The sequence below is a fragment of the Aquarana catesbeiana genome, linkage group LG07 (genome assembly GCF_042186555.1).
Source record: "Aquarana catesbeiana isolate 2022-GZ linkage group LG07, ASM4218655v1, whole genome shotgun sequence".
NCBI classification, from domain to species: Eukaryota; Metazoa; Chordata; class Amphibia; order Anura; family Ranidae; genus Aquarana; species Aquarana catesbeiana.
This window is the reverse complement of record NC_133330.1, coordinates 200,437,971-200,455,682: the sequence shown is the minus strand read 5'-3', so window position 1 is coordinate 200,455,682 and position 17,712 is coordinate 200,437,971. Positions and strand designations below refer to the sequence as shown.

The window sequence follows — 17,712 nt, the reverse complement described above, 5'->3', positions numbered from 1 at the left end:
AGTTAGTGCAGCGATCGACCTAGCTGCATTGTTGTATCCTGAAAGGGAGATGGCCCCTCCGCTATAAAACTCTGATCTGACCTCTCTGCCTTTGGCCGAGAACACTAATTGGGAGTCGGTCAGCTGCTGGTTTTCCAGCATACTCGTCCCACAGAAGCCAGCCATACGGCCGCTTTCTTTCGGACAGACCGACATACACACAACCCGAATGTCAGGCAGTTTTTCTTGAACCAGCCGTTGTCTCCTGACATTCGGCCCGTGAGTACCAGGTTAGAGTGTTACCCCCAAGTTTGACTTTAGAGAGAGGAACAAAGGAAAGAATTCCAGGCTGTCTGCTCCACCCTTATATATGCTAATGGCTTTGGAGGGTGAGGACATGGACGTTTATTGTAAGGGTTGTTTTGGCCAAATGTTTCTCAGGTGTGTGTGCACATGCCGAGGTAGCAGCTGCTTCCCTTGGAGTAGGATAAGTAAGGCTTACTTGGAGATGCCGGGGATTGAACCCGGGGCCTCACACATGCAAAGCGTGCGCTCTACCACTGAGCTACATCCCCTTATCTCGTGGAGGTCTTTGTGCCTTTTTCTCCACAAAGCTTTAAACGATGTTGCAGCCTTTAACCCGGCACCAGGCCTTCACATCTGTGTTCCACTACAAGTACTCAGGGCCTCCTTCACTTCCCAAAAACAACTACGCTTTCATTTTTTTTCTTCCAGGAAGGACTTTTAGCCTTCAGGAGCCAAAAGAAACCCATTTATGTCCGAATTGTGTTTGTCAGTTAGCTGACAACACATCATCTCCCAGCTGCATAAGTGAGCTCTCTTTGTGTCTGTGTCACATCTAATTACTGTGTGGTTCTCACCTGCACGAGCACTAGTCTGAGAGAGGCAGGGATTATGCGAAGTGAAGTTTCTTCTCAGGAGGTGTCAGGTCTCACACTGCAGATAGAGGTCATGCATTAACCCGTGCAAAGCCATGGCGAAAAGCCTCACGTTTCAACACAATAAGATACCGCTGACACAGGAATGTGAAGATTTCCTCTACTATAGGCTATGCGTACAGTTCAACAAATGACACCATTAAACTACATCTTCAGTGCACATCTTATGCAGGAAGGAAGAATTACTATGCCTTTAAAGAGTAACTCCTCTTTTGTTGAGAAAAAAAATAATCCCCTCTGGGTGATCAATGGACATTGCAAGGATTTTAACAAGCTTTGTTGCAGAGTCTTACCTGTTTCTTCTTCTCTGAAGGAATAGCTTTTTGTTGGATCATGTCTTGTGCAGGACCTATTTTAAATGGGAGTGTTTTTTTTTTCTTCACTTTTGACCAGCTGATGCACTTGCAGGGCTCTAGTGAGAAGAATGACAGGACCTGCAGTCCTTTAGAAGCAATTAACCATTTAGGATCAGCTCACCAAATCTGACATTTTTCTTGCAGAGGATGCCTAAAATCTGACTTGTATCTAAGTGCAGACTTCTGGGAAAATCAATGAGCCAATCACACAAACAGGAAGTGAAATCTCTGGGGGGCTGTTCCGTACACCAGTTGTGTACGGAACGCCTCCAAGTTGCCATATTGCATTGAATTTTATAGAAAATGACAGCGCTGCCGATTGAAAAGGAAAGATCATTTTTTCAATAAATGACTAGTGGTGCAATTGCATATACTATATTATTTTTTCTTATTTGCGATCTTTTTTTCTGAGGAAAGTGGAGATACCCTTAAAGCTTCACGTGAACAACAGACAGCCAATGATGTCAACTAGAGGTTCATATATGTGATTAGCATGCTTCCAAGAAAAGCCTGCCTTGCTGATTGTTCCTTACTACTGCCACTCATTTTGACAGCAGCCAGCACCCAAGTTTTGAACCCAATTGCAACCACCCCAAAGCAAAGGCTGGAGATGCCAGGGATTGAACCCGGGGCCTCACACATGCAAAGCGTGCGCTCTACCACTGAGCTACATCCCCTGCTTCTTCCTGCTTTTCTGTGCCTTTTTTTTTTTTTTTTCTTTTGGGGAGGAAGTTTGACTTTAGAGAGAAGTTCTCAACAGGATTTTGCACTTTGTGGGCATAATAAGGCAACTCAGCATGCGCTACATAGTAACTAATCTAGGTTTTAAGATAAAGAATGGAGATGCCGGGGATTGAACCCGGGGCCTCACACATGCAAAGCGCGCGCTCTACCACTGAGCTACATCCCCTTCTTGCTCTTGGATTTCTCTGCCTTTTTTTTTTTTTTCTTTTGGGGAGGAAGTTTGACTTTTGAGAGAAGTTCTCAGCAGGATTTTGCACTTTGTGGGGATCATTAGGCAACTCAGCATGCGCTACATCGCAACTAGACTCGGTTTTAAGATAAAGATTGGAGATGCCGGGGGTTGAACCCGGGACCTCACACATGCGAAGCGTGCGCTCTACCACTGAGCTACATCCCCCATACTTCACATAAGCAGACCTGTGCTTCTTGTGAGGCGAAAATTCAGGTAGAGGCAAAGTTAGTGCAGCGATCGACCTAGCTGCATTGTTGTATCCTGAAAGGGAGATGGCCCCTCCGCTATAAAACTCTGATCTGACCTCTCTGCCTTTGGCCGAGAACACTAATTGGGAGTCGGTCAGCTGCTGGTTTTCCAGCATACTCGTCCCACAGAAGCCAGCCATACGGCCGCTTTCTTTCGGACAGACCGACATACACACAACCCGAATGTCAGGCAGTTTTTCTTGAACCAGCCGTTGTCTCCTGACATTCGGCCCGTGAGTACCAGGTTAGAGTGTTACCCCCAAGTTTGACTTTAGAGAGAGGAACAAAGGAAAGAATTCCAGGCTGTCTGCTCCACCCTTATATATGCTAATGGCTTTGGAGGGTGAGGACATGGACGTTTATTGTAAGGGTTGTTTTGGCCAAATGTTTCTCAGGTGTGTGTGCACATGCCGAGGTAGCAGCTGCTTCCCTTGGAGTAGGATAAGTAAGGCTTACTTGGAGATGCCGGGGATTGAACCCGGGGCCTCACACATGCAAAGCGTGCGCTCTACCACTGAGCTACATCCCCTTATCTCGTGGAGGTCTTTGTGCCTTTTTCTCCACAAAGCTTTAAACGATGTTGCAGCCTTTAACCCGGCACCAGGCCTTCACATCTGTGTTCCACTACAAGTACTCAGGGCCTCCTTCACTTCCCAAAAACAACTACGCTTTCATTTTTTTTCTTCCAGGAAGGACTTTTAGCCTTCAGGAGCCAAAAGAAACCCATTTATGTCCGAATTGTGTTTGTCAGTTAGCTGACAACACATCATCTCCCAGCTGCATAAGTGAGCTCTCTTTGTGTCTGTGTCACATCTAATTACTGTGTGGTTCTCACCTGCACGAGCACTAGTCTGAGAGAGGCAGGGATTATGCGAAGTGAAGTTTCTTCTCAGGAGGTGTCAGGTCTCACACTGCAGATAGAGGTCATGCATTAACCCGTGCAAAGCCATGGCGAAAAGCCTCACGTTTCAACACAATAAGATACCGCTGACACAGGAATGTGAAGATTTCCTCTACTATAGGCTATGCGTACAGTTCAACAAATGACACCATTAAACTACATCTTCAGTGCACATCTTATGCAGGAAGGAAGAATTACTATGCCTTTAAAGAGTAACTCCTCTTTTGTTGAGAAAAAAAATAATCCCCTCTGGGTGATCAATGGACATTGCAAGGATTTTAACAAGCTTTGTTGCAGAGTCTTACCTGTTTCTTCTTCTCTGAAGGAATAGCTTTTTGTTGGATCATGTCTTGTGCAGGACCTATTTTAAATGGGAGTGTTTTTTTTTTCTTCACTTTTGACCAGCTGATGCACTTGCAGGGCTCTAGTGAGAAGAATGACAGGACCTGCAGTCCTTTAGAAGCAATTAACCATTTAGGATCAGCTCACCAAATCTGACATTTTTCTTGCAGAGGATGCCTAAAATCTGACTTGTATCTAAGTGCAGACTTCTGGGAAAATCAATGAGCCAATCACACAAACAGGAAGTGAAATCTCTGGGGGGCTGTTCCGTACACCAGTTGTGTACGGAACGCCTCCAAGTTGCCATATTGCATTGAATTTTATAGAAAATGACAGCGCTGCCGATTGAAAAGGAAAGATCATTTTTTCAATAAATGACTAGTGGTGCAATTGCATATACTATATTATTTTTTCTTATTTGCGATCTTTTTTTCTGAGGAAAGTGGAGATACCCTTAAAGCTTCACGTGAACAACAGACAGCCAATGATGTCAACTAGAGGTTCATATATGTGATTAGCATGCTTCCAAGAAAAGCCTGCCTTGCTGATTGTTCCTTACTACTGCCACTCATTTTGACAGCAGCCAGCACCCAAGTTTTGAACCCAATTGCAACCACCCCAAAGCAAAGGCTGGAGATGCCAGGGATTGAACCCGGGGCCTCACACATGCAAAGCGTGCGCTCTACCACTGAGCTACATCCCCTGCTTCTTCCTGCTTTTCTGTGCCTTTTTTTTTTTTTTTTCTTTTGGGGAGGAAGTTTGACTTTAGAGAGAAGTTCTCAACAGGATTTTGCACTTTGTGGGCATAATAAGGCAACTCAGCATGCGCTACATAGTAACTAATCTAGGTTTTAAGATAAAGAATGGAGATGCCGGGGATTGAACCCGGGGCCTCACACATGCAAAGCGCGCGCTCTACCACTGAGCTACATCCCCTTCTTGCTCTTGGATTTCTCTGCCTTTTTTTTTTTTTTCTTTTGGGGAGGAAGTTTGACTTTTGAGAGAAGTTCTCAGCAGGATTTTGCACTTTGTGGGGATCATTAGGCAACTCAGCATGCGCTACATCGCAACTAGACTCGGTTTTAAGATAAAGATTGGAGATGCCGGGGGTTGAACCCGGGACCTCACACATGCGAAGCGTGCGCTCTACCACTGAGCTACATCCCCCATACTTCACATAAGCAGACCTGTGCTTCTTGTGAGGCGAAAATTCAGGTAGAGGCAAAGTTAGTGCAGCGATCGACCTAGCTGCATTGTTGTATCCTGAAAGGGAGATGGCCCCTCCGCTATAAAACTCTGATCTGACCTCTCTGCCTTTGGCCGAGAACACTAATTGGGAGTCGGTCAGCTGCTGGTTTTCCAGCATACTCGTCCCACAGAAGCCAGCCATACGGCCGCTTTCTTTCGGACAGACCGACATACACACAACCCGAATGTCAGGCAGTTTTTCTTGAACCAGCCGTTGTCTCCTGACATTCGGCCCGTGAGTACCAGGTTAGAGTGTTACCCCCAAGTTTGACTTTAGAGAGAGGAACAAAGGAAAGAATTCCAGGCTGTCTGCTCCACCCTTTTATATGCTAATGGCTTTGGAGGGTGAGGACATGGACGTTTATTGTAAGGGTTGTTTTGGCCAAATGTTTCTCAGGTGTGTGTGCACATGCCGAGGTAGCAGCTGCTTCCCTTGGAGTAGGATAAGTAAGGCTTACTTGGAGATGCCGGGGATTGAACCCGGGGCCTCACACATGCAAAGCGTGCGCTCTACCACTGAGCTACATCCCCTTATCTCGTGGAGGTCTTTGTGCCTTTTTCTCCACAAAGCTTTAAACGATGTTGCAGCCTTTAACCCGGCACCAGGCCTTCACATCTGTGTTCCACTACAAGTACTCAGGGCCTCCTTCACTTCCCAAAAACAACTACGCTTTCATTTTTTTTCTTCCAGGAAGGACTTTTAGCCTTCAGGAGCCAAAAGAAACCCATTTATGTCCGAATTGTGTTTGTCAGTTAGCTGACAACACATCATCTCCCAGCTGCATAAGTGAGCTCTCTTTGTGTCTGTGTCACATCTAATTACTGTGTGGTTCTCACCTGCACGAGCACTAGTCTGAGAGAGGCAGGGATTATGCGAAGTGAAGTTTCTTCTCAGGAGGTGTCAGGTCTCACACTGCAGATAGAGGTCATGCATTAACCCGTGCAAAGCCATGGCGAAAAGCCTCACGTTTCAACACAATAAGATACCGCTGACACAGGAATGTGAAGATTTCCTCTACTATAGGCTATGCGTACAGTTCAACAAATGACACCATTAAACTACATCTTCAGTGCACATCTTATGCAGGAAGGAAGAATTACTATGCCTTTAAAGAGTAACTCCTCTTTTGTTGAGAAAAAAAATAATCCCCTCTGGGTGATCAATGGACATTGCAAGGATTTTAACAAGCTTTGTTGCAGAGTCTTACCTGTTTCTTCTTCTCTGAAGGAATAGCTTTTTGTTGGATCATGTCTTGTGCAGGACCTATTTTAAATGGGAGTGTTTTTTTTTTCTTCACTTTTGACCAGCTGATGCACTTGCAGGGCTCTAGTGAGAAGAATGACAGGACCTGCAGTCCTTTAGAAGCAATTAACCATTTAGGATCAGCTCACCAAATCTGACATTTTTCTTGCAGAGGATGCCTAAAATCTGACTTGTATCTAAGTGCAGACTTCTGGGAAAATCAATGAGCCAATCACACAAACAGGAAGTGAAATCTCTGGGGGGCTGTTCCGTACACCAGTTGTGTACGGAACGCCTCCAAGTTGCCATATTGCATTGAATTTTATAGAAAATGACAGCGCTGCCGATTGAAAAGGAAAGATCATTTTTTCAATAAATGACTAGTGGTGCAATTGCATATACTATATTATTTTTTCTTATTTGCGATCTTTTTTTCTGAGGAAAGTGGAGATACCCTTAAAGCTTCACGTGAACAACAGACAGCCAATGATGTCAACTAGAGGTTCATATATGTGATTAGCATGCTTCCAAGAAAAGCCTGCCTTGCTGATTGTTCCTTACTACTGCCACTCATTTTGACAGCAGCCAGCACCCAAGTTTTGAACCCAATTGCAACCACCCCAAAGCAAAGGCTGGAGATGCCAGGGATTGAACCCGGGGCCTCACACATGCAAAGCGTGCGCTCTACCACTGAGCTACATCCCCTGCTTCTTCCTGCTTTTCTGTGCCTTTTTTTTTTTTTTTTCTTTTGGGGAGGAAGTTTGACTTTAGAGAGAAGTTCTCAACAGGATTTTGCACTTTGTGGGCATAATAAGGCAACTCAGCATGCGCTACATAGTAACTAATCTAGGTTTTAAGATAAAGAATGGAGATGCCGGGGATTGAACCCGGGGCCTCACACATGCAAAGCGCGCGCTCTACCACTGAGCTACATCCCCTTCTTGCTCTTGGATTTCTCTGCCTTTTTTTTTTTTTTCTTTTGGGGAGGAAGTTTGACTTTTGAGAGAAGTTCTCAGCAGGATTTTGCACTTTGTGGGGATCATTAGGCAACTCAGCATGCGCTACATCGCAACTAGACTCGGTTTTAAGATAAAGATTGGAGATGCCGGGGGTTGAACCCGGGACCTCACACATGCGAAGCGTGCGCTCTACCACTGAGCTACATCCCCCATACTTCACATAAGCAGACCTGTGCTTCTTGTGAGGCGAAAATTCAGGTAGAGGCAAAGTTAGTGCAGCGATCGACCTAGCTGCATTGTTGTATCCTGAAAGGGAGATGGCCCCTCCGCTATAAAACTCTGATCTGACCTCTCTGCCTTTGGCCGAGAACACTAATTGGGAGTCGGTCAGCTGCTGGTTTTCCAGCATACTCGTCCCACAGAAGCCAGCCATACGGCCGCTTTCTTTCGGACAGACCGACATACACACAACCCGAATGTCAGGCAGTTTTTCTTGAACCAGCCGTTGTCTCCTGACATTCGGCCCGTGAGTACCAGGTTAGAGTGTTACCCCCAAGTTTGACTTTAGAGAGAGGAACAAAGGAAAGAATTCCAGGCTGTCTGCTCCACCCTTTTATATGCTAATGGCTTTGGAGGGTGAGGACATGGACGTTTATTGTAAGGGTTGTTTTGGCCAAATGTTTCTCAGGTGTGTGTGCACATGCCGAGGTAGCAGCTGCTTCCCTTGGAGTAGGATAAGTAAGGCTTACTTGGAGATGCCGGGGATTGAACCCGGGGCCTCACACATGCAAAGCGTGCGCTCTACCACTGAGCTACATCCCCTTATCTCGTGGAGGTCTTTGTGCCTTTTTCTCCACAAAGCTTTAAACGATGTTGCAGCCTTTAACCCGGCACCAGGCCTTCACATCTGTGTTCCACTACAAGTACTCAGGGCCTCCTTCACTTCCCAAAAACAACTACGCTTTCATTTTTTTTCTTCCAGGAAGGACTTTTAGCCTTCAGGAGCCAAAAGAAACCCATTTATGTCCGAATTGTGTTTGTCAGTTAGCTGACAACACATCATCTCCCAGCTGCATAAGTGAGCTCTCTTTGTGTCTGTGTCACATCTAATTACTGTGTGGTTCTCACCTGCACGAGCACTAGTCTGAGAGAGGCAGGGATTATGCGAAGTGAAGTTTCTTCTCAGGAGGTGTCAGGTCTCACACTGCAGATAGAGGTCATGCATTAACCCGTGCAAAGCCATGGCGAAAAGCCTCACGTTTCAACACAATAAGATACCGCTGACACAGGAATGTGAAGATTTCCTCTACTATAGGCTATGCGTACAGTTCAACAAATGACACCATTAAACTACATCTTCAGTGCACATCTTATGCAGGAAGGAAGAATTACTATGCCTTTAAAGAGTAACTCCTCTTTTGTTGAGAAAAAAAATAATCCCCTCTGGGTGATCAATGGACATTGCAAGGATTTTAACAAGCTTTGTTGCAGAGTCTTACCTGTTTCTTCTTCTCTGAAGGAATAGCTTTTTGTTGGATCATGTCTTGTGCAGGACCTATTTTAAATGGGAGTGTTTTTTTTTTCTTCACTTTTGACCAGCTGATGCACTTGCAGGGCTCTAGTGAGAAGAATGACAGGACCTGCAGTCCTTTAGAAGCAATTAACCATTTAGGATCAGCTCACCAAATCTGACATTTTTCTTGCAGAGGATGCCTAAAATCTGACTTGTATCTAAGTGCAGACTTCTGGGAAAATCAATGAGCCAATCACACAAACAGGAAGTGAAATCTCTGGGGGGCTGTTCCGTACACCAGTTGTGTACGGAACGCCTCCAAGTTGCCATATTGCATTGAATTTTATAGAAAATGACAGCGCTGCCGATTGAAAAGGAAAGATCATTTTTTCAATAAATGACTAGTGGTGCAATTGCATATACTATATTATTTTTTCTTATTTGCGATCTTTTTTTCTGAGGAAAGTGGAGATACCCTTAAAGCTTCACGTGAACAACAGACAGCCAATGATGTCAACTAGAGGTTCATATATGTGATTAGCATGCTTCCAAGAAAAGCCTGCCTTGCTGATTGTTCCTTACTACTGCCACTCATTTTGACAGCAGCCAGCACCCAAGTTTTGAACCCAATTGCAACCACCCCAAAGCAAAGGCTGGAGATGCCAGGGATTGAACCCGGGGCCTCACACATGCAAAGCGTGCGCTCTACCACTGAGCTACATCCCCTGCTTCTTCCTGCTTTTCTGTGCCTTTTTTTTTTTTTTTTCTTTTGGGGAGGAAGTTTGACTTTAGAGAGAAGTTCTCAACAGGATTTTGCACTTTGTGGGCATAATAAGGCAACTCAGCATGCGCTACATAGTAACTAATCTAGGTTTTAAGATAAAGAATGGAGATGCCGGGGATTGAACCCGGGGCCTCACACATGCAAAGCGCGCGCTCTACCACTGAGCTACATCCCCTTCTTGCTCTTGGATTTCTCTGCCTTTTTTTTTTTTTTCTTTTGGGGAGGAAGTTTGACTTTTGAGAGAAGTTCTCAGCAGGATTTTGCACTTTGTGGGGATCATTAGGCAACTCAGCATGCGCTACATCGCAACTAGACTCGGTTTTAAGATAAAGATTGGAGATGCCGGGGGTTGAACCCGGGACCTCACACATGCGAAGCGTGCGCTCTACCACTGAGCTACATCCCCCATACTTCACATAAGCAGACCTGTGCTTCTTGTGAGGCGAAAATTCAGGTAGAGGCAAAGTTAGTGCAGCGATCGACCTAGCTGCATTGTTGTATCCTGAAAGGGAGATGGCCCCTCCGCTATAAAACTCTGATCTGACCTCTCTGCCTTTGGCCGAGAACACTAATTGGGAGTCGGTCAGCTGCTGGTTTTCCAGCATACTCGTCCCACAGAAGCCAGCCATACGGCCGCTTTCTTTCGGACAGACCGACATACACACAACCCGAATGTCAGGCAGTTTTTCTTGAACCAGCCGTTGTCTCCTGACATTCGGCCCGTGAGTACCAGGTTAGAGTGTTACCCCCAAGTTTGACTTTAGAGAGAGGAACAAAGGAAAGAATTCCAGGCTGTCTGCTCCACCCTTATATATGCTAATGGCTTTGGAGGGTGAGGACATGGACGTTTATTGTAAGGGTTGTTTTGGCCAAATGTTTCTCAGGTGTGTGTGCACATGCCGAGGTAGCAGCTGCTTCCCTTGGAGTAGGATAAGTAAGGCTTACTTGGAGATGCCGGGGATTGAACCCGGGGCCTCACACATGCAAAGCGTGCGCTCTACCACTGAGCTACATCCCCTTATCTCGTGGAGGTCTTTGTGCCTTTTTCTCCACAAAGCTTTAAACGATGTTGCAGCCTTTAACCCGGCACCAGGCCTTCACATCTGTGTTCCACTACAAGTACTCAGGGCCTCCTTCACTTCCCAAAAACAACTACGCTTTCATTTTTTTTCTTCCAGGAAGGACTTTTAGCCTTCAGGAGCCAAAAGAAACCCATTTATGTCCGAATTGTGTTTGTCAGTTAGCTGACAACACATCATCTCCCAGCTGCATAAGTGAGCTCTCTTTGTGTCTGTGTCACATCTAATTACTGTGTGGTTCTCACCTGCACGAGCACTAGTCTGAGAGAGGCAGGGATTATGCGAAGTGAAGTTTCTTCTCAGGAGGTGTCAGGTCTCACACTGCAGATAGAGGTCATGCATTAACCCGTGCAAAGCCATGGCGAAAAGCCTCACGTTTCAACACAATAAGATACCGCTGACACAGGAATGTGAAGATTTCCTCTACTATAGGCTATGCGTACAGTTCAACAAATGACACCATTAAACTACATCTTCAGTGCACATCTTATGCAGGAAGGAAGAATTACTATGCCTTTAAAGAGTAACTCCTCTTTTGTTGAGAAAAAAAATAATCCCCTCTGGGTGATCAATGGACATTGCAAGGATTTTAACAAGCTTTGTTGCAGAGTCTTACCTGTTTCTTCTTCTCTGAAGGAATAGCTTTTTGTTGGATCATGTCTTGTGCAGGACCTATTTTAAATGGGAGTGTTTTTTTTTTCTTCACTTTTGACCAGCTGATGCACTTGCAGGGCTCTAGTGAGAAGAATGACAGGACCTGCAGTCCTTTAGAAGCAATTAACCATTTAGGATCAGCTCACCAAATCTGACATTTTTCTTGCAGAGGATGCCTAAAATCTGACTTGTATCTAAGTGCAGACTTCTGGGAAAATCAATGAGCCAATCACACAAACAGGAAGTGAAATCTCTGGGGGGCTGTTCCGTACACCAGTTGTGTACGGAACGCCTCCAAGTTGCCATATTGCATTGAATTTTATAGAAAATGACAGCGCTGCCGATTGAAAAGGAAAGATCATTTTTTCAATAAATGACTAGTGGTGCAATTGCATATACTATATTATTTTTTCTTATTTGCGATCTTTTTTTCTGAGGAAAGTGGAGATACCCTTAAAGCTTCACGTGAACAACAGACAGCCAATGATGTCAACTAGAGGTTCATATATGTGATTAGCATGCTTCCAAGAAAAGCCTGCCTTGCTGATTGTTCCTTACTACTGCCACTCATTTTGACAGCAGCCAGCACCCAAGTTTTGAACCCAATTGCAACCACCCCAAAGCAAAGGCTGGAGATGCCAGGGATTGAACCCGGGGCCTCACACATGCAAAGCGTGCGCTCTACCACTGAGCTACATCCCCTGCTTCTTCCTGCTTTTCTGTGCCTTTTTTTTTTTTTTTTCTTTTGGGGAGGAAGTTTGACTTTAGAGAGAAGTTCTCAACAGGATTTTGCACTTTGTGGGCATAATAAGGCAACTCAGCATGCGCTACATAGTAACTAATCTAGGTTTTAAGATAAAGAATGGAGATGCCGGGGATTGAACCCGGGGCCTCACACATGCAAAGCGCGCGCTCTACCACTGAGCTACATCCCCTTCTTGCTCTTGGATTTCTCTGCCTTTTTTTTTTTTTTCTTTTGGGGAGGAAGTTTGACTTTTGAGAGAAGTTCTCAGCAGGATTTTGCACTTTGTGGGGATCATTAGGCAACTCAGCATGCGCTACATCGCAACTAGACTCGGTTTTAAGATAAAGATTGGAGATGCCGGGGGTTGAACCCGGGACCTCACACATGCGAAGCGTGCGCTCTACCACTGAGCTACATCCCCCATACTTCACATAAGCAGACCTGTGCTTCTTGTGAGGCGAAAATTCAGGTAGAGGCAAAGTTAGTGCAGCGATCGACCTAGCTGCATTGTTGTATCCTGAAAGGGAGATGGCCCCTCCGCTATAAAACTCTGATCTGACCTCTCTGCCTTTGGCCGAGAACACTAATTGGGAGTCGGTCAGCTGCTGGTTTTCCAGCATACTCGTCCCACAGAAGCCAGCCATACGGCCGCTTTCTTTCGGACAGACCGACATACACACAACCCGAATGTCAGGCAGTTTTTCTTGAACCAGCCGTTGTCTCCTGACATTCGGCCCGTGAGTACCAGGTTAGAGTGTTACCCCCAAGTTTGACTTTAGAGAGAGGAACAAAGGAAAGAATTCCAGGCTGTCTGCTCCACCCTTTTATATGCTAATGGCTTTGGAGGGTGAGGACATGGACGTTTATTGTAAGGGTTGTTTTGGCCAAATGTTTCTCAGGTGTGTGTGCACATGCCGAGGTAGCAGCTGCTTCCCTTGGAGTAGGATAAGTAAGGCTTACTTGGAGATGCCGGGGATTGAACCCGGGGCCTCACACATGCAAAGCGTGCGCTCTACCACTGAGCTACATCCCCTTATCTCGTGGAGGTCTTTGTGCCTTTTTCTCCACAAAGCTTTAAACGATGTTGCAGCCTTTAACCCGGCACCAGGCCTTCACATCTGTGTTCCACTACAAGTACTCAGGGCCTCCTTCACTTCCCAAAAACAACTACGCTTTCATTTTTTTTCTTCCAGGAAGGACTTTTAGCCTTCAGGAGCCAAAAGAAACCCATTTATGTCCGAATTGTGTTTGTCAGTTAGCTGACAACACATCATCTCCCAGCTGCATAAGTGAGCTCTCTTTGTGTCTGTGTCACATCTAATTACTGTGTGGTTCTCACCTGCACGAGCACTAGTCTGAGAGAGGCAGGGATTATGCGAAGTGAAGTTTCTTCTCAGGAGGTGTCAGGTCTCACACTGCAGATAGAGGTCATGCATTAACCCGTGCAAAGCCATGGCGAAAAGCCTCACGTTTCAACACAATAAGATACCGCTGACACAGGAATGTGAAGATTTCCTCTACTATAGGCTATGCGTACAGTTCAACAAATGACACCATTAAACTACATCTTCAGTGCACATCTTATGCAGGAAGGAAGAATTACTATGCCTTTAAAGAGTAACTCCTCTTTTGTTGAGAAAAAAAATAATCCCCTCTGGGTGATCAATGGACATTGCAAGGATTTTAACAAGCTTTGTTGCAGAGTCTTACCTGTTTCTTCTTCTCTGAAGGAATAGCTTTTTGTTGGATCATGTCTTGTGCAGGACCTATTTTAAATGGGAGTGTTTTTTTTTTCTTCACTTTTGACCAGCTGATGCACTTGCAGGGCTCTAGTGAGAAGAATGACAGGACCTGCAGTCCTTTAGAAGCAATTAACCATTTAGGATCAGCTCACCAAATCTGACATTTTTCTTGCAGAGGATGCCTAAAATCTGACTTGTATCTAAGTGCAGACTTCTGGGAAAATCAATGAGCCAATCACACAAACAGGAAGTGAAATCTCTGGGGGGCTGTTCCGTACACCAGTTGTGTACGGAACGCCTCCAAGTTGCCATATTGCATTGAATTTTATAGAAAATGACAGCGCTGCCGATTGAAAAGGAAAGATCATTTTTTCAATAAATGACTAGTGGTGCAATTGCATATACTATATTATTTTTTCTTATTTGCGATCTTTTTTTCTGAGGAAAGTGGAGATACCCTTAAAGCTTCACGTGAACAACAGACAGCCAATGATGTCAACTAGAGGTTCATATATGTGATTAGCATGCTTCCAAGAAAAGCCTGCCTTGCTGATTGTTCCTTACTACTGCCACTCATTTTGACAGCAGCCAGCACCTAAGTTTTGAACCCAATTGCAACCACCCCAAAGCAAAGGCTGGAGATGCCAGGGATTGAACCCGGGGCCTCACACATGCAAAGCGTGCGCTCTACCACTGAGCTACATCCCCTGCTTCTTCCTGCTTTTCTGTGCCTTTTTTTTTTTTTTTTCTTTTGGGGAGGAAGTTTGACTTTAGAGAGAAGTTCTCAACAGGATTTTGCACTTTGTGGGCATAATAAGGCAACTCAGCATGCGCTACATAGTAACTAATCTAGGTTTTAAGATAAAGAATGGAGATGCCGGGGATTGAACCCAGGGCCTCACACATGCAAAGCGCGCGCTCTACCACTGAGCTACATCCCCTTCTTGCTCTTGGATTTCTCTGCCTTTTTTTTTTTTTTCTTTTGGGGAGGAAGTTTGACTTTTGAGAGAAGTTCTCAGCAGGATTTTGCACTTTGTGGGGATCATTAGGCAACTCAGCATGCGCTACATCGCAACTAGACTCGGTTTTAAGATAAAGATTGGAGATGCCGGGGGTTGAACCCGGGACCTCACACATGCGAAGCGTGCGCTCTACCACTGAGCTACATCCCCCATACTTCACATAAGCAGACCTGTGCTTCTTGTGAGGCGAAAATTCAGGTAGAGGCAAAGTTAGTGCAGCGATCGACCTAGCTGCATTGTTGTATCCTGAAAGGGAGATGGCCCCTCCGCTATAAAACTCTGATCTGACCTCTCTGCCTTTGGCCGAGAACACTAATTGGGAGTCGGTCAGCTGCTGGTTTTCCAGCATACTCGTCCCACAGAAGCCAGCCATACGGCCGCTTTCTTTCGGACAGACCGACATACACACAACCCGAATGTCAGGCAGTTTTTCTTGAACCAGCCGTTGTCTCCTGACATTCGGCCCGTGAGTACCAGGTTAGAGTGTTACCCCCAAGTTTGACTTTAGAGAGAGGAACAAAGGAAAGAATTCCAGGCTGTCTGCTCCACCCTTATATATGCTAATGGCTTTGGAGGGTGAGGACATGGACGTTTATTGTAAGGGTTGTTTTGGCCAAATGTTTCTCAGGTGTGTGTGCACATGCCGAGGTAGCAGCTGCTTCCCTTGGAGTAGGATAAGTAAGGCTTACTTGGAGATGCCGGGGATTGAACCCGGGGCCTCACACATGCAAAGCGTGCGCTCTACCACTGAGCTACATCCCCTTATCTCGTGGAGGTCTTTGTGCCTTTTTCTCCACAAAGCTTTAAACGATGTTGCAGCCTTTAACCCGGCACCAGGCCTTCACATCTGTGTTCCACTACAAGTACTCAGGGCCTCCTTCACTTCCCAAAAACAACTACGCTTTCATTTTTTTTCTTCCAGGAAGGACTTTTAGCCTTCAGGAGCCAAAAGAAACCCATTTATGTCCGAATTGTGTTTGTCAGTTAGCTGACAACACATCATCTCCCAGCTGCATAAGTGAGCTCTCTTTGTGTCTGTGTCACATCTAATTACTGTGTGGTTCTCACCTGCACGAGCACTAGTCTGAGAGAGGCAGGGATTATGCGAAGTGAAGTTTCTTCTCAGGAGGTGTCAGGTCTCACACTGCAGATAGAGGTCATGCATTAACCCGTGCAAAGCCATGGCGAAAAGCCTCACGTTTCAACACAATAAGATACCGCTGACACAGGAATGTGAAGATTTCCTCTACTATAGGCTATGCGTACAGTTCAACAAATGACACCATTAAACTACATCTTCAGTGCACATCTTATGCAGGAAGGAAGAATTACTATGCCTTTAAAGAGTAACTCCTCTTTTGTTGAGAAAAAAAATAATCCCCTCTGGGTGATCAATGGACATTGCAAGGATTTTAACAAGCTTTGTTGCAGAGTCTTACCTGTTTCTTCTTCTCTGAAGGAATAGCTTTTTGTTGGATCATGTCTTGTGCAGGACCTATTTTAAATGGGAGTGTTTTTTTTTTCTTCACTTTTGACCAGCTGATGCACTTGCAGGGCTCTAGTGAGAAGAATGACAGGACCTGCAGTCCTTTAGAAGCAATTAACCATTTAGGATCAGCTCACCAAATCTGACATTTTTCTTGCAGAGGATGCCTAAAATCTGACTTGTATCTAAGTGCAGACTTCTGGGAAAATCAATGAGCCAATCACACAAACAGGAAGTGAAATCTCTGGGGGGCTGTTCCGTACACCAGTTGTGTACGGAACGCCTCCAAGTTGCCATATTGCATTGAATTTTATAGAAAATGACAGCGCTGCCGATTGAAAAGGAAAGATCATTTTTTCAATAAATGACTAGTGGTGCAATTGCATATACTATATTATTTTTTCTTATTTGCGATCTTTTTTTCTGAGGAAAGTGGAGATACCCTTAAAGCTTCACGTGAACAACAGACAGCCAATGATGTCAACTAGAGGTTCATATATGTGATTAGCATGCTTCCAAGAAAAGCCTGCCTTGCTGATTGTTCCTTACTACTGCCACTCATTTTGACAGCAGCCAGCACCCAAGTTTTGAACCCAATTGCAACCACCCCAAAGCAAAGGCTGGAGATGCCAGGGATTGAACCCGGGGCCTCACACATGCAAAGCGTGCGCTCTACCACTGAGCTACATCCCCTGCTTCTTCCTGCTTTTCTGTGCCTTTTTTTTTTTTTTTTCTTTTGGGGAGGAAGTTTGACTTTAGAGAGAAGTTCTCAACAGGATTTTGCACTTTGTGGGCATAATAAGGCAACTCAGCATGCGCTACATAGTAACTAATCTAGGTTTTAAGATAAAGAATGGAGATGCCGGGGATTGAACCCGGGGCCTCACACATGCAAAGCGCGCGCTCTACCACTGAGCTACATCCCCTTCTTGCTCTTGGATTTCTCTGCCTTTTTTTTTTTTTTCTTTTGGGGAGGAAGTTTGACTTTTGAGAGAAGTTCTCAGCAGGATTTTGCACTTTGTGGGGATCATTAGGCAACTCAGCATGCGCTACATCGCAACTAGACTCGGTTTTAAGATAAAGATTGGAGATGCCGGGGGTTGAACCCGGGACCTCACACATGCGAAGCGTGCGCTCTACCACTGAGCTACATCCCCCATACTTCACATAAGCAGACCTGTGCTTCTTGTGAGGCGAAAATTCAGGTAGAGGCAAAGTTAGTGCAGCGATCGACCTAGCTGCATTGTTGTATCCTGAAAGGGAGATGGCCCCTCCGCTATAAAACTCTGATCTGACCTCTCTGCCTTTGGCCGAGAACACTAATTGGGAGTCGGTCAGCTGCTGGTTTTCCAGCATACTCGTCCCACAGAAGCCAGCCATACGGCCGCTTTCTTTCGGACAGACCGACATACACACAACCCGAATGTCAGGCAGTTTTTCTTGAACCAGCCGTTGTCTCCTGACATTCGGCCCGTG

At 45.4% G+C, this 17,712-nt stretch overlaps 28 non-coding genes across 28 annotated transcripts; all 28 read right to left on the bottom strand.

Annotated features, from left to right (window-relative positions):
* Nucleotides 1–482: 482 nt before the first annotated feature.
* Nucleotides 483–554, bottom strand: TRNAA-UGC (transfer RNA alanine (anticodon UGC)). The gene has a single exon. It is a non-coding gene; the product is annotated as a tRNA-Ala (tRNA).
* A 1,345-nt stretch (nt 555–1,899) lies between these two features.
* TRNAA-UGC (transfer RNA alanine (anticodon UGC)) lies at nt 1,900–1,971 on the bottom strand. Its single transcript has one exon. It is a non-coding gene; the product is annotated as a tRNA-Ala (tRNA).
* A 161-nt stretch (nt 1,972–2,132) lies between these two features.
* Nucleotides 2,133–2,204, bottom strand: TRNAA-UGC (transfer RNA alanine (anticodon UGC)). Its single transcript has one exon. It is a non-coding gene; the product is annotated as a tRNA-Ala (tRNA).
* Nucleotides 2,205–2,363: 159 nt separating this feature from the next.
* On the bottom strand, nt 2,364–2,435 carry TRNAA-CGC (transfer RNA alanine (anticodon CGC)). The gene has a single exon. It is a non-coding gene; the product is annotated as a tRNA-Ala (tRNA).
* Nucleotides 2,436–2,975: 540 nt separating this feature from the next.
* TRNAA-UGC (transfer RNA alanine (anticodon UGC)) lies at nt 2,976–3,047 on the bottom strand. Its single transcript has one exon. It is a non-coding gene; the product is annotated as a tRNA-Ala (tRNA).
* A 1,345-nt stretch (nt 3,048–4,392) lies between these two features.
* TRNAA-UGC (transfer RNA alanine (anticodon UGC)) lies at nt 4,393–4,464 on the bottom strand. Its single transcript has one exon. It is a non-coding gene; the product is annotated as a tRNA-Ala (tRNA).
* Nucleotides 4,465–4,625: 161 nt separating this feature from the next.
* On the bottom strand, nt 4,626–4,697 carry TRNAA-UGC (transfer RNA alanine (anticodon UGC)). Its single transcript has one exon. It is a non-coding gene; the product is annotated as a tRNA-Ala (tRNA).
* Nucleotides 4,698–4,856: 159 nt separating this feature from the next.
* On the bottom strand, nt 4,857–4,928 carry TRNAA-CGC (transfer RNA alanine (anticodon CGC)). The gene has a single exon. It is a non-coding gene; the product is annotated as a tRNA-Ala (tRNA).
* Nucleotides 4,929–5,468: 540 nt separating this feature from the next.
* On the bottom strand, nt 5,469–5,540 carry TRNAA-UGC (transfer RNA alanine (anticodon UGC)). The gene has a single exon. It is a non-coding gene; the product is annotated as a tRNA-Ala (tRNA).
* A 1,345-nt stretch (nt 5,541–6,885) lies between these two features.
* TRNAA-UGC (transfer RNA alanine (anticodon UGC)) lies at nt 6,886–6,957 on the bottom strand. Its single transcript has one exon. It is a non-coding gene; the product is annotated as a tRNA-Ala (tRNA).
* A 161-nt stretch (nt 6,958–7,118) lies between these two features.
* Nucleotides 7,119–7,190, bottom strand: TRNAA-UGC (transfer RNA alanine (anticodon UGC)). The gene has a single exon. It is a non-coding gene; the product is annotated as a tRNA-Ala (tRNA).
* A 159-nt stretch (nt 7,191–7,349) lies between these two features.
* Nucleotides 7,350–7,421, bottom strand: TRNAA-CGC (transfer RNA alanine (anticodon CGC)). Its single transcript has one exon. It is a non-coding gene; the product is annotated as a tRNA-Ala (tRNA).
* A 540-nt stretch (nt 7,422–7,961) lies between these two features.
* Nucleotides 7,962–8,033, bottom strand: TRNAA-UGC (transfer RNA alanine (anticodon UGC)). Its single transcript has one exon. It is a non-coding gene; the product is annotated as a tRNA-Ala (tRNA).
* Nucleotides 8,034–9,378: 1,345 nt separating this feature from the next.
* On the bottom strand, nt 9,379–9,450 carry TRNAA-UGC (transfer RNA alanine (anticodon UGC)). The gene has a single exon. It is a non-coding gene; the product is annotated as a tRNA-Ala (tRNA).
* Nucleotides 9,451–9,611: 161 nt separating this feature from the next.
* On the bottom strand, nt 9,612–9,683 carry TRNAA-UGC (transfer RNA alanine (anticodon UGC)). Its single transcript has one exon. It is a non-coding gene; the product is annotated as a tRNA-Ala (tRNA).
* A 159-nt stretch (nt 9,684–9,842) lies between these two features.
* Nucleotides 9,843–9,914, bottom strand: TRNAA-CGC (transfer RNA alanine (anticodon CGC)). Its single transcript has one exon. It is a non-coding gene; the product is annotated as a tRNA-Ala (tRNA).
* Nucleotides 9,915–10,454: 540 nt separating this feature from the next.
* Nucleotides 10,455–10,526, bottom strand: TRNAA-UGC (transfer RNA alanine (anticodon UGC)). The gene has a single exon. It is a non-coding gene; the product is annotated as a tRNA-Ala (tRNA).
* A 1,345-nt stretch (nt 10,527–11,871) lies between these two features.
* Nucleotides 11,872–11,943, bottom strand: TRNAA-UGC (transfer RNA alanine (anticodon UGC)). The gene has a single exon. It is a non-coding gene; the product is annotated as a tRNA-Ala (tRNA).
* A 161-nt stretch (nt 11,944–12,104) lies between these two features.
* TRNAA-UGC (transfer RNA alanine (anticodon UGC)) lies at nt 12,105–12,176 on the bottom strand. Its single transcript has one exon. It is a non-coding gene; the product is annotated as a tRNA-Ala (tRNA).
* Nucleotides 12,177–12,335: 159 nt separating this feature from the next.
* On the bottom strand, nt 12,336–12,407 carry TRNAA-CGC (transfer RNA alanine (anticodon CGC)). The gene has a single exon. It is a non-coding gene; the product is annotated as a tRNA-Ala (tRNA).
* Nucleotides 12,408–12,947: 540 nt separating this feature from the next.
* Nucleotides 12,948–13,019, bottom strand: TRNAA-UGC (transfer RNA alanine (anticodon UGC)). Its single transcript has one exon. It is a non-coding gene; the product is annotated as a tRNA-Ala (tRNA).
* Nucleotides 13,020–14,364: 1,345 nt separating this feature from the next.
* On the bottom strand, nt 14,365–14,436 carry TRNAA-UGC (transfer RNA alanine (anticodon UGC)). The gene has a single exon. It is a non-coding gene; the product is annotated as a tRNA-Ala (tRNA).
* Nucleotides 14,437–14,597: 161 nt separating this feature from the next.
* On the bottom strand, nt 14,598–14,669 carry TRNAA-UGC (transfer RNA alanine (anticodon UGC)). Its single transcript has one exon. It is a non-coding gene; the product is annotated as a tRNA-Ala (tRNA).
* A 159-nt stretch (nt 14,670–14,828) lies between these two features.
* Nucleotides 14,829–14,900, bottom strand: TRNAA-CGC (transfer RNA alanine (anticodon CGC)). The gene has a single exon. It is a non-coding gene; the product is annotated as a tRNA-Ala (tRNA).
* A 540-nt stretch (nt 14,901–15,440) lies between these two features.
* TRNAA-UGC (transfer RNA alanine (anticodon UGC)) lies at nt 15,441–15,512 on the bottom strand. Its single transcript has one exon. It is a non-coding gene; the product is annotated as a tRNA-Ala (tRNA).
* Nucleotides 15,513–16,857: 1,345 nt separating this feature from the next.
* Nucleotides 16,858–16,929, bottom strand: TRNAA-UGC (transfer RNA alanine (anticodon UGC)). The gene has a single exon. It is a non-coding gene; the product is annotated as a tRNA-Ala (tRNA).
* Nucleotides 16,930–17,090: 161 nt separating this feature from the next.
* TRNAA-UGC (transfer RNA alanine (anticodon UGC)) lies at nt 17,091–17,162 on the bottom strand. The gene has a single exon. It is a non-coding gene; the product is annotated as a tRNA-Ala (tRNA).
* Nucleotides 17,163–17,321: 159 nt separating this feature from the next.
* TRNAA-CGC (transfer RNA alanine (anticodon CGC)) lies at nt 17,322–17,393 on the bottom strand. Its single transcript has one exon. It is a non-coding gene; the product is annotated as a tRNA-Ala (tRNA).
* Between the last annotated feature and the right edge of the window lie 319 nt (nt 17,394–17,712).